This window comes from Meriones unguiculatus, chromosome 2 (assembly GCF_030254825.1).
Source record: "Meriones unguiculatus strain TT.TT164.6M chromosome 2, Bangor_MerUng_6.1, whole genome shotgun sequence".
NCBI classification, from domain to species: domain Eukaryota; kingdom Metazoa; phylum Chordata; class Mammalia; order Rodentia; family Muridae; genus Meriones; species Meriones unguiculatus.
The window spans coordinates 117141454-117165794 of record NC_083350.1 but is presented as its reverse complement, the minus strand read 5'-3'; the positions used below and the strand labels follow the sequence as shown (position 1 = coordinate 117165794).

The 24341-nt window shown below is 36.6% G+C and overlaps 1 protein-coding gene across 3 annotated transcripts in view; it reads left to right on the top strand.

Moving 5' to 3' along the window:
• Syt1 (synaptotagmin 1) overlaps positions 1-24341 on the top strand; it is a 551311-nt gene that overhangs the window by 167737 nt on the left and 359233 nt on the right. The window lies entirely within an intron of this gene.

Genomic DNA, 24341 nt, shown 5'->3' with positions numbered 1-24341 from the left:
GCTTCTCTTCAGAAAAGGGCAGACCTCCTAGAGACATCAACCAAGCACGGCACATCAAGTTGCAATAAGACTAGGCACCTCCCTCATATCAAGGCTGACAAGGCAACCCAGTAGGAGAAAAGGGGTCCCAAAAGCAGGCAAAAGAGGCCCCCTCTCTCACTGTTAAATGTCCCACAAGAGAACCAATCTACACAGCCATCACATATATTCAGAGGGCATAGGGTCAGACCCATGCAGGCTCCCTGATTGTTGGTTTAGTCTCTATGAGCCCCTAGGAGCCATGCTTAGTTGATTCTGTAGGCCACGTTCTTGTGGTGTGCTCAACCCTGCTGGTCCTGTAATCCTTCCTCCCCCTCTTCCATAAGATTGTATGAGCTCTGCCCAGGGTTTGGTATGGGTCTCTGCATCTGTTTTCCAGCAGTTGCTTGATAAAGCCTCCTTGATGATGGTTATGCTCCTGTCTGTGAGTATAGCAGAATATCATTAGGAATCATTTCATTGACTTTTTCCCCTGTCATGTTTGGTTCTATTCTAGTTCTCTGAGATATCCAGACTATCAAGTACATATATTCAGAAGGTAACGCTCACATGAGTGAATTCTGAATATGAAGTATGACTGTTGATATTTATCCAAAGTTATACTCATGATGTCACATTTAGGCAACTATGATTTATCGATAAATATTGTGACAGGATATGCTTTTTAAACACTTAGACCTGACTTCACCATGATTTCCCCTTGAGAGCAATGCTATGCAGATGAGTTTTGCACACAGGCATATGCTCACAAGCCATCATCACTTCAGTGTTGACCTTGGGTCTCATTAATAATATTATATTTCCTATTAGTTGATTTTTTTAATTTCTAGAATAAAGCCATCAGTGTAATGATATTTGCTTTATAGAATTTTTGGGAATCCTGCAAATGATGTTTAAATTATAGCAAGTGTTGATATTATAATGGACATTTCTCCAGTCAAGAGAAACCAATTTTAAGGGCTTGTTTTGGGGATATTACTCACGATTCACAAATCTAGAGACAAGAATGATGAATACATTTTGTGTCAGACTTATTATTATGCGCTATAAAATAAAAATATTTTCTTAGAACTACATATACATATAACCATTTTTAAATATACATTTGAACATACTATATACATAGATATCTAGAGGGTATGTACTTTATCAGGCAATGCATGTGTCTTTGCATGTACATGTGTTACTATCTAGTGAAGCAAGTGATATAGGTTATTTCATTGTAAAACTGTTTTTTTTTATCTATTATCACACAGTACCAGACAAAGTGACCTTTTGAGACGATTTGGCAATAAGAATGTACATATATACTGACAAGTAGTTTATTTCCATTTTCCTGATATTCGGTTGCTTATGTCAATATGGGTGAACAACTGCTCCAATATGAATCATTCCCTCTATTAAATACTATATTGACAATAGATATTAAAAAGACCCTTGAAATGCCTTTGGCATAATCCCGCATCAAGAATTATTTTCTGTGGCTTGATTTGTTGAATTTATGCACCACTTCTTTGATTTTCTCATTATTTGAAATGAAATATTATTCAAGCATTTATAATCAGTTCCTTTGTAATTTTAAGTTAAAACTGACTCCAAAGTTTATGCCTCTGCTTGAAAATTCTTAAGAGAGAATGAAATTATTTACCTACAGAGACTAGGAATTATGTCTGTCCCATAAATATATTTTTTAAATACAGTTATTAATGCATCCTCCTGAAGCATTATAGATGTATAATGCATTTGTTCATCACCTAGAAAGACTAACAGGCTAGAGGCCAGGATAAACATAAAGGTCTCATGAGCCATTGGCTAATGTTTAGTGATCACTCAATTTCTCTATGTATGCTTTATCTCTGTATGCATTTCCGTGTCACATACATTTCAATATATCCATTGCCTTGTGTGCAGTGAAGTGCAGACTGATTAACATCTCCATATTTGATCAGGGTAGCAGAGAAAAGGGAATATTGAATATCCCCAAGTTTATTAGATGACAATCTTTCAGTTCATTTTTGTAGAAATTTTAGTTCAATTTCATTATTTAAAGATGTCCTCATAATAATGGATTCAGAACTTTAGAAGATTTAGTTTTTATAAAGCCATTTTAAGTATCCTTTGTCTAGGTTTACGTGTGTGTGTGTGTGTGTGTGTGTGTGTGTGTGTGTGTGTTCTGCTAACCCTGTCAGATACTTATTTACTCTGACGGAAAGAGGATACTTCAAAATATAGCTTTCATTTATCCTTTGTATGAAAATATAAGTATAAATTCTGCAACATAATGCAGGTTCCCAGCCCACCTGATACAATAGAAGTTCAAAATCCCCAAAACATAGTAACGAGGTAAAAGGAAAACAGCTAGCTTCAATCTCTTTTCTATTGTGAAAAGGTTCAAAATCCCAAAAGCTGTAATGATATAATAGAAAAACAGCTAGTTTTAAAGTCCCCTGCCCATGTGAAAGGAAAGGCACAGATATTCATTTCAGAAAAATTAACATCTATGTTTGTAGTGTGAGCCTTACTACGTAGGCAATTATGACCCTATCAGTTACATCGTACATGCTCACTGCCTCTTAGAAAATAAAACTATTTGCAGGTAAGACAGGTATAATGCTGTACAGCCTTAAACGCAATACCGGAGAGGCTGAGGGAGAAGGATTGACAGTTCGAGACCTGCCTGGGCTGTAGAAAAATTGTCTGGTCTCAAAGTAAAGATATGAGGCTTTAATCAATTCTTCCACTCAAAAAAAAAGAAAAAAGAGAATTTTAAAACTGTATTAGGAATTTCAGTATAATTGGCAAATAATAATACAGCCTTCTATTTGGTCTAAAACATGAGTGTTTAATAAATATGGTATTAAAAATAATAAATGTATTCAGTAAGCAGTAAAATAAATAAGCATTTTTTTTGGTAATTAGACAATGATGTCATTATTTCTCTGAGTAAAAACTACATTTGTTATTGACCTTATCTCAAGAGCAACAGAGCAGTAGAAATGGGTAAAGGAAATAGAAAATGCATGTAAGAAGTGATTCCTGGCATTCACAATGGAATAGTAACAGTAATATATTTCCTGAAAGTGTCATATTAAAAGAGTTCTTCATGTGAATAGTACTCACACACAAATACCTCATTTTTCATTATTCAGTGGTTTGAACATGATGCTCTTACACAGGAAGCATGATGAGATGTGTGAGACTTCTGTACTCCTACCTGGTAGTAGCATTCATCCTTATTCCTGGGTAATTTCTACTAATGCAGACATCAATTATGCTTTCAAACTTTTCAGCGCTTTGCCCTTGTGTGTTATGAGTAGTGGAGATTGCTTCTGCTTTATAGCCTTTGTTTAATGCATTTGCAGATTGCCCTGAAAGAGTCTGAGAAAATGATTCCATACATCAGCATCAGCAATGCAAATTGTTTTCTTTCCTTTGCTCTTTTAATCTGAGCCCTATGTTTATGTGATACATTGAACAAATAAAGGGGTTTTTTATGATTAAAGTTGTCCTGGAAAGTGATATTGCTTGGGCAAAAATATTTTTTGAAAACTTGTCAGAGTTGATCTGTAGAAGTGGTATAGAAAATAGAATATAAAACCAAGCATTCATTTAGCCCTCTTCTAACTATACAGATTTGGAAATGTTTGCAGTTTCTGACATGGTGACTAATTTAAACTCACTTGTAAAATTGGTGTAATTAAAATAGTTTTCATGCGTGTAATGCTATTCTCTAGTTAATGAACCCTGGATGAAGTTTTATTTATATAGATGTGCTATGTATGAGCATACAAGTTTACAAGGTAATTAGAAGTTAATTAATTAGTTACAGCTGCAATAAATGTTTAAGAACTTCATTTTAAACAGTATCTTGCCCAAAGCACTAAGAAGTTTTATAGTAATACTTTTTTTGTAAGAAAAGATAATTTTATAACTTACTGTGCTATCAAGATAATGGTTCTCTATGCAGTTGTGAGAATAGCTTTCTGCCAGATGTTGAGTTGCTAACCATATATACAGTACCAGTTTTGATACATTTAAGCCCGCATTTCTTTTCATGTCTGGCCTGATTTACTGTCCACACTTTCTGTTATTCCCTGTGTATGATTGTCAACACATTTTTAAAATTATTTTTCATACTAATTTAGTAAATATTGTTAAAGCACAAGTTTTAAACGTGTATTACCAGATGAAAGGCATTTCACCAGATTCCTTTGCTCTATTAATCTTCTGAATATGTTCTCTTAAGAAATTTATACTTGTTCCATTTGTTTCCCATGTGACATCATTCTAGGGCCACCTACACCGTCTACTTTTTCAGTTTGTTTCTCTGTCCATATTTATTCTCCCAAAACCCAAGCAAATTGTTCAGAAACTGAACCTATTTAATTTAGGGTAGCCTCAGTAAATAGTATACAGTCTTGTATTTAGTCAAAAGCATGTCTGTTTTATTGAGCATAATATTAAAAAGCAATAACTCTTTAATTGCAAAGTGACTGGCCCCCCTAAGAGAAACATGTGTCTCTTTCAAACTTGGAAGATGTGATCATTCTTCAGGGACCAGATGTCTTCATGGCTTGCACCTTTATACAGTTTAGTTTGTTGGGAGGAATTTATCATAGTCTGCCTTGAGCACCAATAGCCATGAGCTTACCTCCTCACTGTGCGTACTTCATCTTCTCAATTATTTTTTCAGGGTAAGGGACCCCTTAGACATCAACTTTGCACAAAGAACCATTAGTAACTAAGAAAAACTGTGAACAGACAAGATAAGATAGTTTTTCCCATAGAAGAGCACACCGATTAGTGGTCCCATGCCAAACAGCCCTGAAAGCATATATACAGATAACATATGAACAAACAGGTTATATTTAGAAACACACACACACACACACACACACACACACACACAATAACAATTAGTGGAAAATGAGGCCATGAATTTGAAAGAGAGAAGGAAAGGGTACATAGAAGGTTTGGGGAGAAAAAGGGAAGGGAGAAATGTAATTATATCATAATTAAAGTATTTTTTCAAAAACTAAAAAATTAGCCAATGAGAGCATTTTTAGTAGATGAATAAAAATAGCACATAAAATGTACTTCTCCTGCATTTGCTTCAAACTTCCAGTTTTAAAAAGACTTATTGTCTTAGTCAGTGTTTACTGCTGTATGGAGACACCATGATCAAGGCAACTCTTATGAAAGAAAGCATTTAATTGGGGCTTGCTTACAGTTTCAGAAGGTTAGTCCAGTTTCATCATGACATAGAGAATGAGGGTAGCAGTGCGAATGGATGGAGCTAGAGCAGGTGCTGAGACATACACCCTGATGGATAGCTGGCAGACCGAGAAAAAGAGAGAGAGAGATTCAGGGCCTGCTGTGAGCTTTTTAAAATTTCCAAGCCCACCTTCAGTGACACATTTCCTCTAGGAAGGCCACACCTACTCTAACAAGACCAAAAGCCCCATCCTTCTAATTATTTTAAATAATGCAACTCCCTGGTAACTAAGCATTCAAATTATGAGTCTCTTGGAGACATTATTCATCACACCACAAGTATAAATTTTTGAATCGTAGTACATGGTACTTAATGTGTTAGCCAGGTTTCCCATGTCAATGTACTTTATTGGCTCTTATTTTGTTTTTTTTTTTTTTTTTTAAATAGAACTATGTAACAAACACTATACAGTACAGAAGCAACCATTTTGGATTATAAGTAGCCTGCTATAGAAAGTGCAGAAGAATTGTATATTTGTAACTTGCTTCTCTACTTTACCAATCTGTTGAGGTCAACTCCCTGTTCAGGTGATTTCCCTTGTTAGGCCTTTGCTATGTGTCTGTCACACTAAACACATCATAGATTTAAATCTGGCTTTTTATTTATTTAATTTTATTAACATAAAAGCTGGTGAGTTCGTAGACAATGAACAAGATATAAGGTATAAGGAATAGTACTTATCAGACAAACAGAACAATATGTAATATGTTATCAGATTCAATTTTCTACTTTTGGAATTTCTCCTCAAAATAAATATAGAGTATATACTCACAAAAGGAAAAATATATGCCATGCTACTTTTACCATTAGTGATGACAAAAAAATAGTGAATTCACTTTATATATTCCTGTGTAAGATTATACATATTATAAACTTAAACAAATAATTTTATGAAAGATACTTAAAAATGATTTCCACTTCCATACAGTAACAGTCATGACTAAGAAGCTAGGCTTGTGAATTATAGTAAATGTACAAATAAAAATTCTGATTCAAAGTTGTGAAAAATATTAATAGTTCTTAAAAATCTAGTATATAGGACTATCCAAATGCTAATTTTTATTAAACATTTCAATACAATGAAAAATTTATCTCCATACCTGAAAGAGCTGACCTAGAAAAGAAACCCCATTGGTCTGTGTACACAGAAATAATCGGAAACATTAAGGTTAAGTCCGAGTGCAATGTGTGAGTCAGCTGTGCCACCAATGGAGAAAAGAAAACTGTTACTGATACAAAGTTGTGAGTATATAGAGAAAGAAGACCTTTGGGCACTTCAAGACGTCATTCCATTCAACAGGCAGTAATTAAAAACGTTATACATGCCAGACAATGTAGGTTCTCTTGAGACCCTAAGAGTAATGAGCATTAATTTTGAAGCTTTCAGTGGTATATGGCTGAGATTGAGATTTTAATTGTATAGATGGGAGCAATGACTTATGCTTTGTTGTATGCCACAGAACTCCTAGAATGGTACCCTAGAAAAATGGTTGACATTTGCCTGTGAGAAACATTGAGCCTTGGCTTCACTGGAGCCTGCCTCCATTTTTAAGAATAAGATTGTGATTTGTAGTCATCTCAGACAAGATCTGAATTTTCCGTCAACCTCTGTCAACCAAGTTTACCATTCTTGGTGTAGTTAGCATTTAAATTATTTAATTATCTTGATGTTTTAGTTTGGATCGCTGTTGTTAGGAAAATTTAAAATCCACATGTGGTAGACTCCATTAAAGTTGTTAAAGTGAATTCTTATATGCTGAGTTTTTGTCAGTGGTGGTGGTGCTACCCTCTATTTCTAGAGTATAGAAACAATTATATGAAAAAGAATTGCTTTTAAAAACAAAAGATGAAATTGCATTAAGAGAACATACAATGAGTACTTCGCTGTAAAGTTTATAATTCCAAAGTAATTATAATTCCAGGTTGAAGGTTGATTTCCCATTGAGTATTTTTTAATCAAAAAGCCAAAGCAGAGATCATTATAATCCCTGTATAGAGTCCTATCTCCTAGAAAATTTGTAGCTCTGTAGGAATTATTCTGATCTTCTTGAACTTACTCTTCTGTCAGTGAGAATGAGTTGCCATTCACATTAGGCATCTGAAGGATCAGAGAGTGGGAGCTGAGAAAACAGCTCACCCATGTGATTGCCACACTTGATCTGCCGTTATTCGAGTCATTATTTCATTTCATGGGTGAAAGGACTCGGAGACTCTCTTTCATACTAGGCAAAATAGTGTCAGTTTTTAATATGAAATTCTATTGAACTCTGCCACAGTTCTCAGATGGTCGTGTACCTGATTTCTGCTTCTAGAGAAAAAGTCCGTGTGCCCTAACTGTATTCCACTTCCTAATTTGATGGTCCCCTTTTCTTTTCAAAGTCATCATTGTTTCCCTGAAATCCCTCTCTGAATAACTTACTGGTTTAGAATTTAGAGGGTTGCAGTTATATCTATTTTACGGGAATTTTTTTTTTTAATTTAAACTAAGGGGTTGGGTCTTACATGTGGCAAGCATCTTCATGAACATGCTCACCTCCCTTTTTGTTATCTGCACATCATCTGTCATTTGTTTGTTTTCATGGATAATCTAAAGTCTGTAGTTGTGAAGCAATGACTTAAAACACATCCACTTTCAGAAGGCAAATTCTTTCGCGTACTTTGATGGTCTTTCCGTCTAAATATGAAATGAAACCTTATCCCATTTTGTCAGGGGACACATTGTTTGGGGTTTGAGAGGTTGGATGGATGGTTGGTTGTTTGAGAGAGGATTTCACTATAAAAGCTTTGCTGTCCTGGGACTCGCTGTGTAGACCCCTGCCTGCCTCTGCCTCGCAAGTGCTGGCACTAAAGTGTGTATAACCGTGTCAAACATTATTGATCCAAACAAAGTACATTTCATTTTTTTGTTGTTGTTGTTGTTCTAGGGATTTTTAAATTGAGCTGTTCTTCATCTGTAGGAAAGCCCAAACTTTCCCTCTACAGATTTAATTATTTGAATCTATTCAGTAAACTGACAATAGACAAATTAACAAGACAAAGACCACACAACTTTAATTGATTATAGCTTTACAAGACAGTGGAGTTCTTGGAAGACTCAAAGACACTGAGTGTAAAATCTGGTTTTATGCTCAGGATTGGTAAAGCATAGGTAGCTATGTAAAACATAAGGTTTGATAAAGAGAAAATGTTTGAATAGTGATAGACCCAGGGGCTATGGTAACAGACAGGCAAGCCCTCTTGGCAGCTCTCCTTCCACCCACAGAGCTGGCCCTTTCACAAATGTGGGTTTTATGACCCAAAATCTAACAAAGCAACTCAGAGTATTCTTTTGTGGCTGTACTTTACATAAACAATCAGGGCAATTTTACAGCAATGCTTTTAAGTATTTTGGATCTAGGAAAGAGGTTTTCTGCTTTTTGTAACCTGCAATAGAGAAGAGAAATTGGAATTTCTGCAGATCTCCTTTTGGAAGAATAACCAATAGCAAGATCAGTGGAAAACTTAACTTCTGGGCCTTAACTAGAAGGTCCCTTCCCTTATGTCCAAAAATCAAAAGAATGTCCCGTGTAGCTGTTTGGTGGGTGTGAACTTTATGTTTCCCAGTATCACACAAAGCTTTTACCACTGAGCCCTTGGCTAATTATTTCAACTTTGCTTTTCATGACATGTTGACTCTAATGTTGAGAAAATATGCATTTGGGGCCCAGTGGCCATGTTTTGTTTTTTGTTGTTTTTTTTTTAAGATTTATTTATTTTATGTATACAAGTGTTCTATCTGCATTTACACCTGCCAGAAGAGGGAATCAGTTCACATTATGGATGGTTGTGAGCCACCACGTGGTTGCCAGGAACTGAACTCATGACCTTTGGAAGAACAGACAGTGCTCTTAACTGCTGAGCCATCTCTCCAGCCCTTTGTTTTGTTTTCTTAACTACCTGATATTATTCTTTGAGAACTATATGGAAATAGATAACCTGTCTTTAAAAGAGAACAAGAAAAAAATGTGTTCTAAGTCTTATGATGAATGCATCCTGGGGGCCATCTGATTATATGGAATCATCCTTTGGAGATGGATACTTTGTTAATTTGAGAACTGTTTAATTTAGAAATTGTGATATTCAGACATGAATGACAAAGTTAGTCAGCATAAAGACTTTTCCATGATGAGGGGTGGGGACTACACTTATGTAGGTTTAACTACTGATTATTGGTAGGGACTGTGCTAATTTAGTAAAGTAGCAGTATATAACAATTAAATTAAAAAGAGGGAATGAAAATGAAAGATATCAAGGGGAAGTATGATATGGGAGGAAAAGAAGTAATATATTATGGTTTCAAAAATTAAATAAATATCCGTATTATGCATTGCTTAGAAAGCATTCCTTCCTTCCTTTCTTTATTATTCATTCACTTATTTATTCATTCAATTTCCATACCTATCACAGCCCCCCTCCTTCCTCTCCTGACAGTCTGACCCTCACAACCCCTCTTCCTCTTGACCCCCTTCTTATCAGAGAAGAAGAGGACCCCATCAGTATCAACTCTCCCTGGCACACCAAATCTCAACAGGACTAAGTGCATCCTCTCCCACTGAGGACAAACAAGCCAGCCCAGCTAGGGGAAAGGAATCCACAGGCAGGCAACAGAATCAGAAATAGCTCCAGCTCCAATTGATAGGAAACCAAGCTGCACATCTGCTACATATGTTTAGGGGCCTAGGTTCTCCCCATGTATGGTCTTAATTGGTGGTTCACTCTCTGTGAGCCCCCATGGCCCTAGGTTAATTTACTCTGTAGATCGTCTTGTGGTGTTCTTGACCATTCTGGCTCCCTCAATTCTTCCTCCCACTCCTCCAGGAAACTCCCTGTGCTCTTTCTATGTTTTGGCAGTGGGTCTCATATTCTGTTTCCATCAGCTGATAGATGAAGCCTCCAGAAGACAGCCATGCAAGGCTTGTCTGAAAACATAGCAGAGTATTATTAATAGTGTCAGTGTTCCTCTGCCATTTGATATTCCTCTGTTGAGAATTCTCTCTTTAGCTTTGTGCCCCATTTTTTTTTAAGTTGGATTACGTGGTTTGTTGGTAATTAACTTATTCAGTTCTTTATATATTCTGGATATCAGCCCTCTGTCAGATGTAGGGTCTTTTCCCAGTCTGTAGGCTGTTGTTTTGTTTTGATGAGAGTGTCCTTTGCTTTATAGAAGCTTTTCTGTTTCATGAGGTCCCATTCACTAATTGTTAATCTTAGTAACTGAGCTGTTGGTGTTCTGTTCAGAAAGCTGTCTCTGGTACTAGTGGGTTCAAGGCTATTCTCCACTTTCTACTATGTTTAGTATATCTGGTTTTATGTTGAGGTCTCTCATCCACGTGGACTGTAGTTTTGTGCAGGGTGATAAACATGCATCTATTTGCATTCTTCTACATGTAGATGGGCCATTAGACCAGCACCATTTGTTGAAGATGCTTTCTTTTTTCCATTGAATGGTTTTGGCTTCTTTTAAAAAATCAAATGTCCGTAGGTGTGCGGGTTTATTTCTGGGTCTTCAATTCAATTCCATTATTCAACCTATCTGTTTTTATGCCAACACCATGTGGTCTTTATACTATTTTTTTATTACTATTGCTTTGTAGTACAGCTTGAAATCACAGATATTACACCTCCAACAACTTTTTTTATAGTTCAGGACTGTTTTAGTTATTCTGGGTTTTTTGTTTTTCTATATGAAGTTGAGAATTGCTCTTTCAAGGTCTATAAAGAATTGTGTTGAAATTTTGATGGGAATTGCCTTGAATATGTAGCTGGTCCATGGTAAAATGACCATTTTTATGTTAATCCATAACCATAGGAGATCTTTTTATCTTCTGATATCTTATCAGTTTCTTTCCTCAAAGACTTGAAGTTCTTGTGATACAGGACCTTTCACTTGCTTGGTTAGAGTTACACCAAGATACTTTATATTATTTGTAGCTGTTGTGTAGGGTGTTGTCTCCCTAATTTCTTTTTCAGCCCATTTATTATTTGTATAAAGGAAGGGTACTATTTTTTTAATTAATTTTGTACCCAGCCACTTTACTGAAGGTATTTATCAGCTGTAGGACTTCTCTGGTAGAGATCTGGGGGTAACTTACGTATAATATCATAGCATCTGCAAAAAGCAATACCTTGACTTCTTTCTTTCTAATTTGTATCCCCTTGATGTCCTTTTGTTGTCTTATTGCTCTAGCTAGAAATTCAAGTACTATATTAAATAGATACATAGAGACTGGGCAGCCTTGCTTTGTTCCTGATTTTAGTAGAACTGCTTTAAGTTTCTTTCTATTTAATTTGGTGTTAACTATTGATTTGCTAAATATTGTCTTAATTGTGTTTATGTGTATGTCTTGTATCCCTAATCTTTCTAAGATTTTTAATATGAAGTGGTCTTAGATTTTTGTAAATCAAGATATTTAATGCCTACGTCACCTCATGCCTATGATGATGAGTGTGATAAACAGATGCAGTCTACCAAGTGTGCTTTCTGAAGTAGCAGTTTTAATTTTTCAGCTCTATTGCTTTTTTCAAATTAGGCATTTTATCTTTTACAATATATCTTGGAGAGGGTGGTTTCTATCATATCGTTTCTGTGACATACAACAGAGGGAACCAAAACACTCTTTCTCTATGGCTATGAGATTGCTCTGATTGACCCTGGCCACCACAACGGATGGTGCTGAAGTGAACTCACAGCAAAAATGATGAAACAGAGAACTAGAGAAACCTCATGCAGTGTTCAAACATCTCATTTATGTATGACCCAGTGGTCATTAAGTAGAGAGTTACCCAGTTTCCATGAGTTTGTAGGCTTTCTGTTGATTCTGTTGTTGTTGGAGTCCAGCTCTAACCCATGGTTATCTGCTAAGATACAGACAGTTATTTCAGTTTTATTGTATCTGTTGATGCTTACTTTGTGACGAAATCTAAGAATAATAGGACTAGAAGAAAGAGAAGACTCCCTGCTCCAAGGTCCAGAAAATATTTTCAACAAAATCATTGAAGAAAATTTCTGTAATCTAAATAGATGCCTATAAACATACAAGAAGCTTATAGAATACCAAATAGATTGAACCAGAAAAGAACATCCTCCCGCTACATAATAATAAAAACACTAAAGGTACAGAACAAATGAAGAATATTAAAAGCAGCAAGGTGAAAGGCCAAGTAACATATAAAGGCAGTCCTATCAGAATTATACCTGACCTCTCAGCAGAGACTCTAAAAGCCAGAAGGGCCTGGGACAGATGTCCAGCAGACTCTAAGAGATCAGAGATGTCAGCTGAGAGTACTATACCCAGAAAAACTTTTAATCACCATAGATGGAAAAAAACAAGATATTCCATGACAAGGCAAATTTAAACAATATCCATCCACAAATTCAGCCCTACAGAAAGCACTAGAAGAAAAACCTCCAACCCATGGAGGTTAACTACACTCAAAAAAACAGAGGAAATGAACAATTTCACAACAGCAAGACTGAATGAAGGGAATCACACACACACACACACACACACACACACACACACACTATCACCACCAACATCAAAATAACAGGAATTAACAATCATTGGTCATTAATATCTCTCAAGATCAATGGACTCAATTCCTCAATAAAAAAAACTCAGGCTAACAAAACAGATTTGAAAACAGGATCGAACAGATCATGATTCATACAAGAAACACACCTCAGCAACAAAGATAGACCTTACCTCAGAGTAAAGGGCTGAAAAAAGGTTTTCTAAGCAAATGAACCCAAGAAGCAAGCTGGAGTAGCCATTTTAATATCTAATAAAATAGACTCTCAACCAAAATATAGTCAAAAGAGATGGGGAAAGACACTTGATACTCATCAAAAAAGAAAATTTACCAAGATGACACCTCAATTCTCAACATTTATGTGCCAAGTGCAACTGCATACTTGTAAAGGAAACATTAATAAAACTTAAACTCTGCATTGACCCCTACACATTAATAGTGGGAGACTTCAACACACCACTCGCTCCAAAAGGCAGGTCAGTGAGACAGAAACTAAACAGAAATAATGAAACAGACATTATGAGTCAAATGTACCTTACAGATACTTACAGGACATTTCACCAAAATACAAAAGAATACACCTTCTCAGGGAACTTTCTTCAAAAACTGACCCTATAGTCAGAAAGTTTTAATTTTTTAAGACCTAACTTTTTTTTTCAATGTTGGACAGTCGACTATTTTCATAAAGGATATATAAATAACCCCATAGACCCATTTTCTACATGAAGCACTGATGATTACAACCTTATTTCAATGGTCTCAAGATGATGCGTCTAATACGTGATAGGCAAAGACCAAAAGAACTAGTTTTCTACCTTTTCAAAGTCTGTCAACAAAAGCACAGAACTGTGTTGCGAGGTAAAAATTGTATTTAGATCATGACAGAACTGAATTTAGATCCTGGCTCCAACACTTATTACAGGGAAGTTGTGAATTTCACTTGCTCATATGTAAATCAAGATATTTAACACCTATATCACCTCATGCCTGTGATGATGAGAGTGATAAACCGATGCAGTCTACTGAGTGTGCTTTTTTTTTTAATAGGTTTACTTTTTATTCAATATTAATGCTACAGAGTTCTTACACTGTCAAACCATGCCTGAGAACCCAAAGAAAGAAATGGTGCAATGGACAGCCTCATTCACCCAGACAGTGTATTAAACCTTGATTCATATGCATTTTGATAATTTCACAATCTTAAAAGAATTATAACGAGACTTGGAATTTACATCCACTTCAGGTCTTTAGCATTCCAATATAGTATGCCATTAAACAAGCCTCTTCACATGTCTCAGTTCACTTCTTAAATCATAACCCCAAACAGAATTTATGTGTCTGTGTGTGCATGTGTGGGTGGGGTAAAACATACTTTAAGGGAAGTACATGGCTTAACATGATTACTTGTTAAGGTTTCTGGTGCCCAAATAAGCTTTCAGTTTAACCAAGAATTTCAAACTTCTAGTCACCCAACTCCCCCCACACACTGGCACAGATCTTGCCAACATTACTGCCCAGAAGTGGCATGCAGTCCGGTCAGGAGATTCTAGCCTACACCTCCTGCTTCTCATACTGCTGCACTCATCCACAAAACTGCAAGACGTTCTCAGGGTGGGAGAGCTTCCCCCATTGCCTGTTCCATGTCTGTCAGTAGTGAGCAATCTGAACGGTATTTGACAAAGGGATTTGTTTACAGAGAGAAATGCAGGTACTGCCATCGTGTAGTCATATGCCAGCATGGAGTATCTGCACTGAACCATTTCTAGTGACATTAAAGTTGGTAACCGCCAGGCTATTCATTAAGTGGAAAGAAATTTAGCAGTAACCTCTTTTAAGGACCAAGTACTACTGGAGAGTTAAATTGTAATCACTAACAGCAGAAGGGCTACCTTACTGGCTATTCCCATACCTCTTCAAGTGAACACCACAAACGTCTTCCCAAGGTGGACATCAGAGCTACCTGGAACAATGACTGCATCTACAGAATAGCCAAGCTCTTCAATTTTGGGGCACACATAGGCATTCATATTAGACAATATGCAATATTCCTGAACAATTTGAGGGTGTTGGGTGAGGTTTTGCTCCTGTTGCTTTGACCTGCTAAGACAGGTCAGTGACTCCTCCCCACCTGAGCAGACATCACACACCATCCACCTCCATTTAGACCTGATTCGGTGGCTTGAGCAGCCCCCGGAGTGTCGTCTCTTACATCGGCTGAGCTTTATATCAAAGGCTATCTGGTTCCACCTAGGGATTGGCAAATTCACAGGGCGTTTCACAATCCCAGTGCCTCATTTAGGCTATTTCACCACACAATATGCTGTCAAAGAACTTACTCCAGGTCAAAGCAAGGCCTTAATGTGGAACAGAGCAAGCACTATCTTAATAAAAAGTCTTTAAAGAAACAAGTCTACCCCTCACCTACTCCAAGTTTGGTCCAATTAAATCTGTGGTTACTTCATACCACAGCTAAAAACTGAAGTTATAAATCATAGCCCCTCACAGATTATCCAAACACATCATTCCTGACAGTGGCTTGTTCCAGGAAGCCTAATACAGCCAGAGCCTACAGAGTATTCTTTAAGATCAGGCACAGAACAGGTTAATTAAGGTCACTTAACTCCTCATCTTTTACCACAGGTTAGAATCCAGATGGCTGACTTCTGAAGGCTTTCTAACAGGAATCCAGTAGAGTTTGTTTCAAGATTCACACAGACACTAATAGCTGTAACCTTATGCAGAAGTTGTGATCCACATGAAACCCACAATTAAGTGCAGCAAATCTGAGGTAGTCAACCTTGCGAAGGCTCAGTATCTGAACATAAAAATCTGAAATGACCACTGGCCGCAAGTTTGATTTCAAACACAGAGAAACGATAGAAAGACTGCTGAGTCTAATTCACAAATATTTAAGACAATGAAAACACCCCCAAATCCAACACATATCAAGATCAGTCGTGACTCTTGAACTTCCATAGAGCAACAGGGATAGTCACTGGAATCGAGGTCTTCAGTCAGTCAGTGTAGATCCAGAAATTAAAAATGATATATGGCTGTTATTGGTAGTTAGCTGTGGTCTAGTTATCTTGGAAGGCTTAGCAAAGATCACTCCTTAACTGTACTGTGTGTGTCTGTACTTCTGATTTGCAAGCACAGTGTATTGGTTGTCTAGCTGAAGGTTAAGGGCCTGGTTTTTTGAAACCTTCTCCATACCTCTATTTTTGTGTATTACTACTTCAAAGCTCTTCTCCATTTTTTTTATCCCTAAGGGAAAAGAAATGTAATCAATAAATAGTTGTTTTTCACTAGGGAGTTTTAAAAGTATTCTTTCTTGAATTTAAAAAAACAAAACAAAAGACCCCTGAAAAATTTCTGGAGTGATAGTAAAGTGATACAAAATCCTTATGAAACAATTTTAAGGCTTCAAATGAACAGAAAACATGTAATACTGTACTGTAGCTCTGAGCTCCCATTTTCTGCAGAGATTATTTCAGGACCAACTTGAAGACAACCAGAAAGAAGCTATATAATGACATTCCTCCTAAGATTCTCTTCTAAGTTTATCAGTTAGTACATAACCACGTGTTTATGCATAAGGGTAAAATTTTTCTCTTTCAAGTAATGTTCTCATTCTATGATTTTTTTCTCCCTTTTGCTTAAGTATAAGTTTCAATTTTTCAGCTCTGTTTCTTTTTTCAAACTAAGCAGGTAATCTCTTACAATATATCCTGGAGAGGATGGTTTTTATCATATGGTTTTTGTGATGTACAACAGAGGGAACCAAAACACTTTTCCTCTATGGCTATGAGATTTTTCTGATTGACCTGGCACCTTGATACCTTGGCCACCACAGGGGATGGTGCTGAAATGTACTCACAACACAAATGATAAATCATAGAACTAGAGAAACTTCATGCAGTGTTCAAACATCTCATTTATGTATGTTCCCCAGAACAATACTGATTTTGAATTTGTAGCAACCAGGGCCTACATGAATCATTTTCTCTCTGTCAGCCTAAATTTTTATACAGAAATGCTGCTGAACCAGCCAGAAACTCAAGAAAGCAGAATCAACATGCTTTCATTTCTTGTGGTTTCATCATCTTCTGTCCTGTCAGTAAATATATATAGTTTACATAGTAAATTTGAAAACTCTATGGAAAGAGTTTGGTGCTTTTACTTTTTTGAAATGAAACTCTTCTTAAGAATAGAGATGGCATTTAGTGGCAGAATATTTGTCTGGCTAACAAAAGGCTCTCGGGTTTTATCTCCAGCCACAAAAATCACTAAGCCAAAGGTAAGACTCTGAGCTTGGACCTGTTCTTTCAAGCCCTATTTCCCTTGTGCCTTTCTTTTCTTTGGTACCCCATTTATTAACCCAATATGCCCTTAACCCAGAGATACGATTGCTGAACCCAAATATGTGTTTGCTACATTGGTCTTAGTTTGAATATAAACTCATAAAACATACTCTGTTGTAAGAAAGTTAAGAAAACTGACTCTCCTCCCCTCAGGGGTGAATCGAACCCCAGTGTTTGAATATCCCTGCCTTAACTTTGTGGGTTTTTTAAACGAGTTAGACATCTGTCATTAAATATCAGTGTATCTTTCATCCTCAAGTCATAAGAACCCTGGCCCATCTTACATAAAATGTGTGTAAGTATTGGACAGCAGTTATTATGGCAAGGTAGAGGTTAGGTTTGATGACTGGAAGACATTTTCGGTAGCTGCAGACAATATTGCTTTCCATGCATAATCTTAAAGTCCGTCTTTTTTTCTCTACCCACATGGAATATTGACTGGATAAATCTTCTTTTAATTACTTCATTTAAAAGGAATCATGGATATATGTGTTAGATGGCCAGCTCTAGCTAGAAAGGTAAAAACATCATAGCTGGCATAGGGACATAGAGCAATTATATATTAGCATTATTGAATGCTACCATAGAATGTAGGGCCAGATGAATTATTAGAACAAAGAGATACAAGGAATCCAGAATTAGGGTAGATGGAAGAATTCCTTGGTGTGTCAGAAGTTCTGCCAGATAGGACCTGACTCTGAAATCTTTGGGTGGAATTTTTATAAGTCCTGAGTTTCTCCATCCTTCTCTTCTCCACAATGAGCATTCCAAGTTCTACAGAGTATAATAAAGTAACATTTTTCTAAGCTCCTGCAACTTGATATCTGATTTTGAACACTATTTCTCTTCTCCGTGGTATTCTAGATAAGCAAGCAAGGTATGATGTCATTCTAGCTATAATAAAAAACAGCAGACAAAGAGTTCTTTATCTGCATATTTTTGTCAGTTGTCCATGTAAATGTCAAATTATGCATACAAAACCCATAAGCCACCCCTACATAGAAGTCTTTCATTCAGAAGGATTTATTTTTCATTACTTGACTGAATGCATTAGTCCATTATTCATCTTTTCTGTTTTCTCCATTTCTTCTCCTGTAGAACTCATCTCAGAATATTATCTTCTACAGAAATGTTCCCCATTGACTGTTTTAATAAACAGAACTTGACACAGAAGTGTTCTAAGCAGGAAGGCACCTTGGAGAATGACCTTTTCCCACTTTCATTTCACAGATGATGAAATTGGGGTCAGAATAGATTAAGTGATTTGCTTGAGGTCAAACACTGGATAGAAAAAGAATCAAAAATGTATAAGATGAAACTGAGCTTTACTTTTGTCAATATACAATATTGTTCGTTCAACAAACATTTATTTACATGACAGGAACTATTCTAGGAGTTGTGAAGCCAACCGAGGCAGCCCTAGGCACACTACTGCTCCTGCTGTTTATGATTCTGCAAAGATTTTTCTCTCTTAGGTTTGTGCAGTGGGACGTCCTTCTATACCTTTTGTTATAGTTTCATTTCTTTCTGCTTTGATAGTGCCTTTATCTTTTCTCAGCCCCAATTAACTTCTCCCAAGTTTCTCGTTTAATTAATTTCCATTCTTTTACAGGTACAGACTGGCTCTACCATTCTGCCTCATTATCATCCTCTTATTCTAAAATAATTATTTTTGAGTATAATGAAAATGTTAAACATGGTTGAACCCAGCATGTGATTATTGTAGCTCCAACTGCCAACAAATGTTTTAGTATTTGTTGACTTGTAAAATAAAGTGTCATAACAACAAAACAAGTCTCTCCTTCATTGCTGCCCCCTCCTTTTTCTTCCTTGTTGCTAAACATTAGCTTCTATCATAACTAGGCTGGTAGGCACAAGAACCATAAATAGCTGTCAAAATGGTGAGACAAATAAGAAGAGGAAAGGGGGGAAGAGGAGGAGGAGGAAAAGGAGGAGAAAACAGAAGTTCCCTTATTCTAAAAATCTTTTCAAAACAAAATTTATATTGGTAATTTTTGCCTTTTATATGGACCTACAAAAAGTATCAGGATGGCATTTATTTAGATAGCATTTTTTCCTTTTTTGTTTGTTTGCTTCTTTTTTTAAGACAGGGTTTCCTTGTGTAGCCCTGGCTGTCCCAGAACTTACTATGTGGAGCAGGTAGCCTTGAACTCAGAGATCTGCTTGTCTCTGTCTCCAGAGCACTGGAAATAAAGGCATCTGCCACCTTCCAGCTTAGACAGTATTTCTTTTTTTAAATTTTTATTTTATGTGCATTAGTGTGAAGGTGTCAGATCCCTTGGAACTGGTCTTATAAACGGTTGTGAGCTGCTATGTGAGTGCTGGGAATTGAACTTGGGTCCTTTGGAAGAGCAGACAGCACTCTTAACCACTAAGCCATCTCTCCAGCACCAGCAGTATTTCTTAATACACTACTTCACTTGATAGATTGTGTTTTTCATTGTCTAATTCTTTATAGTACTACCTAAGTGAATTTTTGTTTTATAATTATATACACAATCATTTAATGAAGTAAAAGTAGTCACAGTTCTTTTTAATAATAGAAAAGTAGAGAAAATGATATTCTGCTTTTAGTTAATACATTTTGAAGATAGTTTCATAGTCTATTATGCATCATGGGTTTTTTTTTCTCTGCAATTTTAGACTCTTAACAAATTGCTCAAAGAACAGTTCAAGAATCCATGTGCCTGTGTGAGGATTTGTACTACTGTCTTACATCAGCATTGTCATGCTTTCTTTTCTCTCTCCCTCACTCCCTTGTTCTCTCTTTCTCTCCAATATGTACATATGTGTGTGTTTGTATATATGTCTGTACCTATAAATATATATATGCATAGACAGCCAATTTAACAGTAGCCAAAAATTGTTCATAATATGGGATTCTAATCAAAATTCTATTTACATGGTTAAGTAACATTCAACATGTTTTAGGTATTAAAAATTCTACAAATAATTGTGTTTTTTTGAAGAATAGACACACACACACACACACAATATACAGTCCACATATATAAATTAAACATAGCATATATTCCCTTAATATATTTTCAACCACCCGAAATTGCATTGACGATGAGGGATGTCATAACTCACTTAATTATGTATTTCCGTGTAGTTTCTATGATCAAGTTTTATTCTTATATTGCAGATAATAGTTATCATAGATGGGTACTGTCCCACTGACACACTACCATAGCCTAATTTACAATCAACTTCACAGTTCAGCTTCTTCAGCTGTAGCAGTGATATTGTTGGCAGCTAGTTGATTCTCATCGCCCGCCTTTGATCATGTATGTAATCTGGTCATGCAATGTGTTTAGTTGTATTTACTTCTTTGTTTATAAATAAAATGTTTGATATATGTATCTAAAAGCTTACATCCACTCAGTCATAATGACCTGGATAATGTCCTGATTTCAAGCAATATCTGCTCTCTGACTGTTGTTCCAAGATTACAAACATGAGCCAAAAGATTTCTAACCAAATCCCTTAGGATTATAAATATCTGTGCTAAGAGCATTACTACTCACCCTTACAACTATGTCCTAGCCATGAATCTTGGCATTCCTGTCAGATGTGGTCCAAGAAAGAAGGCCGTGCTTGTATCAACATCTTACAGTTTTGACAAGTAAAGCGTTGTGATCGGGCTTCTGTTATGAGTCGCTTGATTTAGAGCTAAAGGGATAGCATTTGAATGTGACTTCCTTGCAAGATTTCATATTGCACTCTAATCCCAACCCTCGGGGAATATTTAACAGGATGCCACTGTAGTGAATGCTTAGTTAAGATTAGTATCTCCATAAAAACAGAACTTGAGATATCTAAAAAGAAAATGTTAATTCTCCCTAAAAGCTAAAATGTTACGCTCAGGATGCGAGGCTAAGCACTGCACTCAGGGTCAGCCGCTTTGGACCCAGAGAAGAGCATGTCTGATTGCATGCGGGTTGACGCCCCAGGTCCCGCCTCTGAGAAAAAGGTATCAGACGGGTCTGATGCTCTTTGGGTGGATGACACCTAAATGAACATCTGTACAAAGTCCCAATTTATTTCTAATATCAGAGATCAGACCTCTACTCTTGCCTGATGCGTCTAAAACAAAAAGGGGGAACTGTAGAGAGCTGCGGAATGCTATGCCTTAAAGATGGAGCTGGTTTCCGCCTTCCACCTTCCCGATGGTGAGTGCTCTCTGTCACGAACAATTCCACATTTGGCTAAGGCTGAGGATCTGGCTTGCTTCCATGTAGGTGGACCTATCTGCATTGCCCCCGTGGCACGCCTGGGTTGGCTACCCAGAGGCTATTTAAGCTGTGGGCTGGCTTTCCCCGGGGTCCGAGGATTGTTCAATGTTCCTGAATAAACTGCATTGAAAAAAAAAAAGAAAAAAGAAAACCATAGCATGTAAATTTGATACTATTAATTAAAATCTGATAGTGTGGAAAAAAAAAAGAAAAACAATGCTTAGAATATATGAAAATAAAAAAATTCTTCATTTGATTGGCATTAATTATGAGATGTTTAATTATGACTAATTATGAGATGTTGAGAAGATGATTTTTTCCTTTGAATCGTCTTAATTTCAAGTTTATTAATATTTTCAAATTAATGTTTATATTTTTAATATAAAATTTCTATTGGATAATGAATATTAAATCAAATAAAATTATGAATCTCAAAAAAAAAGAAAATAAGCATATTTCTGAAGGCTTTATAGCTGCTTTTAAGACTCCAATATAAAATTACTATAGATGATTCCTTGCCCATTAAAAAGGGCAAAAAGAACGATAAAGCATGTACAGTGTTTCTAGTGTCTAAAGCATGTAGGGTTTAGCTTAATTCTTTATGTTGCATTATCATAAGAGCTATAAGTTGTGAACGGGTCCCTTTCAGTCTACTTCTGTCAGGAGCATCTGTGAGTCTCAGACCATATTCTTTCCTCTTTGTCAAGCCAAAATAGAAGGAAATAGCAATAAAACCTCATCGATTTTGTTGACTTTGAGTGTATCTAATATTTTATGAAAACATATAAACCTACCAAAACAGGCATTTTTTTAATCTTTATTTTTTAATATTAATTAGAGTTTATCCACTTTGTACCTCAGATGTAGCCGCCCTCCCTCCTGCCCCCCCATTCCACCCTCCCTCATCTCCTCCCATGCCTCTCTCCCAGTCCCCTTCCATCTGACCCTAGCCTATCAGGTCTCATCAGGACTGGCTGCATTGTCTTCCTCTGAGGCCTGGCAAGGCTGCTCCCCTCCTCAGAGAGCCAGCCAATGAGTTCATGTCAGAGACAGTCCCTATTCCTCTTACTAGGGAACCCACTTGGACTCTGAGCTGCCAGGGGCTACATATGTGCAGGGGTTCTAGTGTATATCCATGCATGGTCCTTGGTTAGAGTATCGGTCTCAGAAAAGACCCCTGTGCTCAGATTTCTTGGTTCTGTTGCTTTCCTTGTAGAGCTCCTATCCCCTCCAGGTCTTTCTATCGCCCCCTTCTTTCATAAGATTCCCTGCACTCTGCTTGGCTATGAGTCTCAGCATCTGCTTTGATACCCTGCTGGGTAGAGTCTTTCAGAGGCCCTCTGTGGTAGGCTTCTATCCTGTTTCCTGTTCCATGCCAATTCATAAGAGAAACTAGCCTTCATACAAGAAATTAGCTTCGTGTACATAGTGGTTGGGTGTGCCTTCCACCAACATGTAGGTAAATGATGGATGGTCCACAGTAATGATATATCCTGCTTTTTAGCTTTATTTTCTTTCTAGATTAAAGAGAAGGCATTGATACATGAAGGCATCAGTATCTGGCTACCATAAAAACACTCTATACACCCATATTCAGAGCATGGATTAAATATAATACAGTTGTTTTTCCCCCCTACAGTAGAGCAGGCTTGCCCATTTATCCTTGTGACAGCATGCATGTAAAACCAAAATGAAATCAAAGCCCTGTAGACAGCAAAAGTCACGAAAGCTGCTTAATCCTTTCACAGCATCCTTTAGGGAAGCCTGACCCTTGGCAAGTAATAATGTTAAATATGGACAACATCATATCTTCTCTTAGATTTTGATAGAATACATTTTTTTCCTAACACATTTTCCAGCATTTCATTATAAAGCGTTGCATGTCACTGAATTTTAATGTGTATACACATAGAATCTTGTTTCAGGCTTTGCGTCAATAAAATATGGCAGTGTATTATGACAATCTACTTAGACTTTACCTAAAATTGACTGTGGCTTCCAATCGTATGTTAAGAGACAGTCGCGAAAATCTAAGTGCATTTTGCCATCAACGCCGCCCTTGAATTTTCCTAGAAAACAGTTGAGTTTCAGGCCGGAATAAAATGAAAGCAGCCCTTGGAGACTAAACCACTGAACAGATGCAGTGAGCCCTGCTTGGGAAGTATAGCTGTCACTTCAGATCTGTTCCACTCATCGCCTCTGTGAGCCAGGAGCAAGAGATGCTGCCACTGTAATGTTTTAATAGTTCTTTTGAACAGACTGGAATGCTTGTTGAAAACCTATTTTTAAATATTTTGTTGTCTCCATGAACTTCACGTTCTGATAATTATGAATGATGAAAACTTGTAGTAGAACTTGTATCTCCTGTACTGTTAAGTTTTCATTTATGAATTTCTTTGCTTGCCAAACGAAATCAGAAATTCTTGATTTCATTATGTTATTTACTACATTAAAGCAATCATGAAGTGGACTCTTGAAAAGGACTTCCTATCCCTGTTCTCTGAGACTAAAGTGAATGCTCTATGTTTAATATACTAATGTGTACTTACGTTTCTTCCTTTTCTTCCTCCCACCTTTTCATTTTTTTTCCACCTTTTTATTATGTATTCATTTATTTAGAGTAGAGCACAGCACAAAACCTATCCCACCTGGCAATTCGAAGAGTACAGTACAGTGTTAGCTGTAATGGCTCTACTGTTGTACAGGCCATTTTTTTTAATTATTTTTATTTTTATTAATTACAGTTTATTCACTTCTTGCTTTTCTTCTAATACTTAATAGCTTTATATATTTGCACACACAGCAATTATAGATCTATCTAATGTGCAAGAATAG